Source organism: Melospiza georgiana, chromosome 31, assembly GCF_028018845.1.
Source record: "Melospiza georgiana isolate bMelGeo1 chromosome 31, bMelGeo1.pri, whole genome shotgun sequence".
NCBI lineage: Eukaryota > Metazoa > Chordata > Aves > Passeriformes > Passerellidae > Melospiza > Melospiza georgiana.
In genome coordinates this window covers 4,610,723-4,616,923 of record NC_080460.1, presented here as the reverse complement: position 1 = coordinate 4,616,923, position 6,201 = coordinate 4,610,723, and the positions used below count along the sequence as shown (strand labels likewise).

The following is a 6,201-nucleotide window of genomic DNA, read 5'->3' as shown; positions in this document are numbered from 1 at the left end:
GGCACCTTTTACGACAGTCGCGCTTTACGGCCGTATTTACGACAGTCGTGCTTTACGACGTCTTTTACGACAGTCGTGCTTTACGACGTCTTTACGACAGTCGTGCTTTACGGCACCTTTTACGACAGTCGTGCTTTACTACGTCTTTTACGACAGTCGTGCTTTACGACGTCTTTACGACAGTCGCGCTTTATGGCACCTTTTACGACAGTCGTGCTTTACGGCAGTCTTTACGACAGTCGTGCTTTACGACGTCTTTTACGACAGTCGCGCTTTACGACGTCTTTACGACAGTCGTGCTTTACGGCACCTTTTACGACAGTCGCGCTTTACGGCCGTATTTACGACAGTCGTGCTTTACGACGTCTTTTACGACAGTCGTGCTTTACGACGTCTTTACGACAGTCGTGCTTTACGGCACCTTTTACGACAGTCGTGCTTTACGACGTATTTTACGACAGTCGTGCTTTACGACGTCTTTACGACAGTCGCGCTTTATGGCACCTTTTACGACAGTCGTGCTTTACGGCAGTCTTTACGACAGTCGTGCTTTACGGCACCTTTTACGACAGTCGTGCTTTACTACGTCTTTACGACAGTCGTGCTTTACGACGTCTTTTACGACAGTCGCGCTTTATGACACTTTTTACGACAGTCGCGCTTTACGACGTCTTTTACGACAGTCGCGCTTTACGACGTCTTTACGACAGTCGTGCTTTACGGCACCTTTTACGACAGTCGTGCTTTACGACGTCTTTTACGACAGTCGCGCTTTACGACGTCTTTACGACAGTCGTGCTTTACGGCACCTTTTACGACAGTCGCGCTTTACGGCCGTATTTACGACAGTCGCGCTTTACGGCACCTTTTACGACAGTCCGGCTATACGGCACTCTTTACGACAGTCGCGCTTTACGACGTCTTTTACGACAGTCGTGCTTTACGACGTCTTTTACGACAGTCGTGCTTTACGGTACCTTTTACGACAGTCGCGCTTTGCGGCACCTTTTACGACAGTCGCGCTTTACGGCACCTTTTACGACAGTCGCGCTTTACGGCACCTTTTACGACAGTCGCGCTTTACGGCAGGTTTTACGACAGTCGCGCTTTACGGCACCTTTTGCGACAGTCGCGCTTTACGGCAGCTTTTGCGACAGTCGCGCTTTACGGCAGTCTTTACGACAGTCGCGCTTTACGGCAGCTTTTACGACAGTCGCGCTTTACGGCAGTCTTTACGACAGTCGCGCTTTACGGCACCTTTTACGACAGTCGCGCTTTACGGCACCTTTTGCGACAGTCGCGCTTTACGGCAGCTTTTACGACAGTCGCGCTTTACGGCAGTCTTTACGACAGTCGCGCTTTACGACAGCTTTTACGACAGTCGCGCTTTACGGCAGTCTTTACGACAGTCGCGCTTTACGGCACCTTTTACGACAGTCGCGCTTTACGGCAGCTTTTACGACAGTCGCGCTTTACGGCACCTTTTACGACAGTCGCGCTTTACGGCAGCTTTTACGACAGTCGCGCTTTACGGCAGCTTTTACGACAGTCGCGCTTTACGGCACCTTTTGCGACAGTCGCGCTTTACGGCAGCTTTTACGACAGTCGCGCTTTACGGCAGTCTTTACGACAGTCGCGCTTTACGACAGCTTTTACGACAGTCGCGCTTTACGACAGCTTTTACGACAGTCGCGCTTTACGGCAGTCTTTACGACAGTCGCGCTTTACGGCACCTTTTACGACAGTCGCGCTTTACGGCACCTTTTACGACAGTCGCGCTTTACGGCACCTTTTGCGACAGTCGCGCTTTACTGCACCTTTTACGACAGTCGCGCTTTACGGCACCTTTTACGACAGTCGCGCTTTACGGCACCTTTTACGACAGTCGCGCTTTACGGCAGCCTTTACAACAGTCGCGCTTTACGGCACCTTTTACGACAGTTTTTTTTCTTCCCAATTTGGAGTTTTTCCTGGGGTTTTTTTGCCAGTCTTGCGGGGTTTTATCCAGATTTATTCTTGCCCATCTTGAATTTTTTTTCTGGGTTTTTTTCTGGGTTTTTTCTTGCCCATCTTGGTGGTTTTTTTCCCTTTTTTTTTTTTCCTTTTTTTTTTTTTTTTCCTTGGTTTTTTCAGATTTTTTTCTGGTCCATCTTGCTTTTTTTCTTGCCCATCTTGGGGGGATTTTCTGTGATTTTTCTGGGTTTTTTGAGGAGCTTCTCCTTGCTCATCTTGGTTTTTTTTTTTTGCGTTTTTTTCCTGCCAGTCTGGGGTTTTTGTTCTTGGTTTTTTTCTGGGTTTTTCCTTGCCCATCTTGGGATTTTTTTTCCGTTTTTTTTTCCTGGTTTATTTTTCCTGGTTTTTCCTGCGTTTTTTCTGGTCCATCCTGTGGGGGTTTTTTGGGATTCTTCTTGCCCATCTTGAGGTTTTTTCCCTGGTTTTCTGTGGGTGTTTTCTGCCGTTTTTCTTGCCCATCTTGGGGTTTTTTTCTGGGTATTCTCGCCCATGTTTGGTTTTTTTCCATGGTTTTTTCTGGGCTTTTCTTGCCCATCTTGGGTTTTTTTTCCTGGTTTTTTCTTGCCCATCTTGGGGTTTTTAGCTTTTTTTCCCGGGTTTGCTCTTGCCCCTCTTGAGATTTTTTCCCTGGGATTGTTCTGGGTTTTTTCTTGATTTTTTTCTTCCCCATCTTGCAGTTTTTTTCCTGGATTTTTGTGGGGTTTCTTTGTTGCCCATTTTGGGGTTTTTTCTGCTTTTTTCTGGGTTTTTCTTGCCCATCTTGGGTTTTTTTACTGGGTTTTTTGGGCCTTTTCTAGCCTATCTTGGAGTATTTTTCTGGGTTTTTACTTGGCCGGGACCAAAAAAAAAAAAGCAGCCAGGGTGGAAGGCAGCTGGGGATTTTTTATTCTCAATTTAACAATGAGTTGCAAAACCTGAAAAGCAAAAGTCATATACACAAGGTTAAATCCAGTCAGCATGCGCTCACACACGCAGAGACGAGCAGACAGACACAGCCACGTGCTCTCACACACACTCCTTCTTACACGCTCACTGTGGCCCTTCTCTGAGATGCTGAAGAAGGTGCTTTGTCACATCTTCTGGCTGCCGCTCCTTGAGCTAAATGGCAGATCCTGGGGAAAGCAGCAGCCTCGGCGACCTGTGAGACAACAGGAAGGGTCAACAAGTGGCTATCTGACAGCTAGGACTTGTCCCCACTCTGGACTGATGAATTTTCTACCCAAAATCCCACAAAAGACAGATGAACAGTAAAGTTGTTATAACTGTTCTACCTAACTGTGACTATGTGCCAGGGCAGGGCAGCTCCGATCATAAGTGGTACAGTCTACACACAATATAAGCTGACGCATACAGTGCAAGTGTACACAGAGTGTAAGTACACACAATATAAGGCGACATGCTTACATGCAGTGTAAGTACAAACAATATAAGGCGATGCACTTACATTGCATGTACCTATGCTGGCTTATACTGTACGTACTTATACTGTATGTAAGTACATACAATATAAGCCAACATAGGAACATACAATATAAACCACGACTTAAGAAAACTCTCTGGAAGATTACTTATTGAGCCCTGTATCCTTTGAGAAGATGGAACCTATAGAACTACTGCAGTCACGTGAGGAGGGTGTAAGATGCTCCCTCTAGAAGTTCAAGAAAATGGAAAAAAACCCACTACCAAAGCTGATAGTGAGAAGGAAGATGGATGAGAACATCTTGTCCCTGTGAGACATTCCTGTCTCAAAGAGTAAAAATGTAAAGATGCTGGAATAAGGGATATCCGGCAAGGAATGTGAGTAGAACATGGCACAGAAGAGAGCCGATAAAGCATTGAGATGTAACAAAGGCCTATGCCGTGGAAGACAATGGACACACACACCATAACATAGACACAGATGACATAACACAGAGACAAGTTGCAACTGCTTGGCACTTTCCCTTTAGGGACCCGAGAGTCCTAGCACAAGACGAGCCAGAGGCCAATGAGGCCAAGGGAAAGGAAGCCCTATGACAACAGCACGTGATGATGAAATGCAACTCATTAAAGGAAGTTAGGGCCAAAGCAGTTAGGAGGATGCTCGAGAGGCTCAGCAAGCCTAGAGAAGGAAGCGGACTGCCAGGTGACTGCGGCTACAGCTCCGGACCTGAAGGCAAGCTCCACGGGGGAAAGAGCCGTGACGACTTCAAGTCGAGGAAGGCAGATGACGCAAAGTTCACGAGAATGTGGAGATGGGTAGGAACTGCCCTGCCCGGCAAAGGCTCTGGTGAGGCTGAGGAGAAACCCTCTCCCTTTACTTCCAGGGAGCCTGTCCCACTACAGACCTCTCCGCTAAGCTGACATCAGATTGCCTCCTGTGATAGTAAAGGCTTTTCCCCTTCTCCCAACCACTGGCCCCGACACTTAGCTTTTGGAAGACAAGCAGACAAAATCCATCCTCGGTCGGACGTGGACGTTGAGACGTTCTCAATGTGTGCGCTTCGGTGCTGCCGCTTCCAAGCTGTGGCTACAAGCCTGCCCAGGGTACCTAAGGCAAAACAGAAAACGTGACTATTGCCCTCAAAAACAGTAATCCCCGGGACTCCTTCGCACCCCTGCCCCAGCTCACCTCAAGTCTTGATTTGACTCCAGAGGCCGCCTGGAAGATACCTGCAAAAAGAAAATGTACACACTTAGCATGCTGCTGCATAACGCTCACCTAGGAATCAGCCCGCCTAAACTCCGAGTCACCTGCCCTCCTCTCTTCCCCGGCATGCCTAGGGCAGCGACAGCACCTGCAAAGAAACAAAGCAGAAAAGCATGCTGAGATACTGTGAAAACACAACCTCCCAACCCTGACAAGTATGCCACACTGCTACCTTAAGCTTGAACCCACCTGGCATGGGCATGCTGGGCTAGGATAGATGGCAAGCAGTCCATCTAAAATAAAAAGAGGAATAATACATACCTAGAGCTGCACCAGAAACTGAGACCTCAGCAATAACAACTGTTTCGGTACCCTACTGAATGCTCACCTTGCCCACTCAGCCTTGACAGCTGCTCTCTGCCTTGACTTCCTAAAAATAAAGACAAAGAGCAGAGCTGCAGCAGCCACAATTTATGCTTCCTCTGCAGAGACAAACAGTGACTGACCTTCACAGGGGAATCCCCTCACCCAGAATGGGGGGCTCTGCCCTGGATTTATCCTTCTGCAACTAAAAGAAAGTTAGGATGAAAGTGAAAGGGCTGCAGGATAACTTATGGGCTCCACGTATCCTGTGTCCATCTACAAATCCCATCTAGAATCCAACTACACATTACAAATTCCAAGTCCCTGAGACTTCTCATATTGCAGCAGGGCAGAACAGCAGCTCCAGCACAAATGTGTGCAGACACCCGTGACACAGGACAGACAAGACGTGACAAACACTGGGGACACAACAGGAACGGAAATCTCTTAGCAAGGAAAATGGCTGCAAGGACTGAGAGAATGCAAAAGAAGAAGAGTTGAAGCTGATGGTGAGCTGATGAGGCTCAGAGAACCCTGGAGGAAGAAGATGCAAACAGAATGATTTATTCCAAAAACTGCAAAGATGGATGCCCGAGAATCCTACAGTCAGAATCCTCTCCCTAACCTCACATCCTTACAAGTCCTACTCTGCTATAATGGATCATTGCGCAGCATGGCTGTCCGTACAGCTCAGAACAAGACATGACAAGACATTTGACTGGACGCTTCTAAAGAGAGATGCATTTCTGATGCCTGTGTGAGCTCCCCAGTCAAAAGATCTATGGCATGGGTGCCAGGGCGAGGAACGCTGAGATCACGGATGCTAGGAAAGATTTCTGAGAGGCCCCTCACAGGGCTAAGATAAGAGACATGAGATATCCAGGAAAACACACAATACACAAGTGACACAAGACACACCAGGACTGCTCTGCCCTGCTGCGCACCTCAGCACTGTGACCAAAAGGGAGACTTTGCTTTTATGGGGCCTAAGGGGCAACATCTTGGCTAACCTCATTGCCAGAGCCAACTCAGACCCCCACCTCAGGGAGTCCTGACAAAGCACCCCACGTTCATCCCCTCTGAGGGTTGCAGCCCTCTGCTTATCTCTCAGACATCAGGGGATGCCTGTGTCAGGTGCAAAGAAAGGCCACCTCGTCACCTGGTAAGGTCCTGCTGGCACCGGGCTGGTGTCTCTC

The 6,201-nt window shown here is 48.2% G+C and overlaps 1 long non-coding RNA gene across 1 annotated transcript; it reads right to left on the bottom strand.

Moving 5' to 3' along the window:
* Positions 1-4,719: 4,719 nt before the first annotated feature.
* LOC131094902 (uncharacterized) lies at positions 4,720-5,335 on the bottom strand. The gene is made up of 3 exons (XR_009115814.1): positions 5,031-5,335; positions 4,892-4,935; positions 4,720-4,790 (listed from the first exon to the last, which is right to left on the bottom strand). It is a non-coding gene; the product is annotated as an uncharacterized LOC131094902 (long non-coding RNA).
* Between the last annotated feature and the right edge of the window lie 866 nt (positions 5,336-6,201).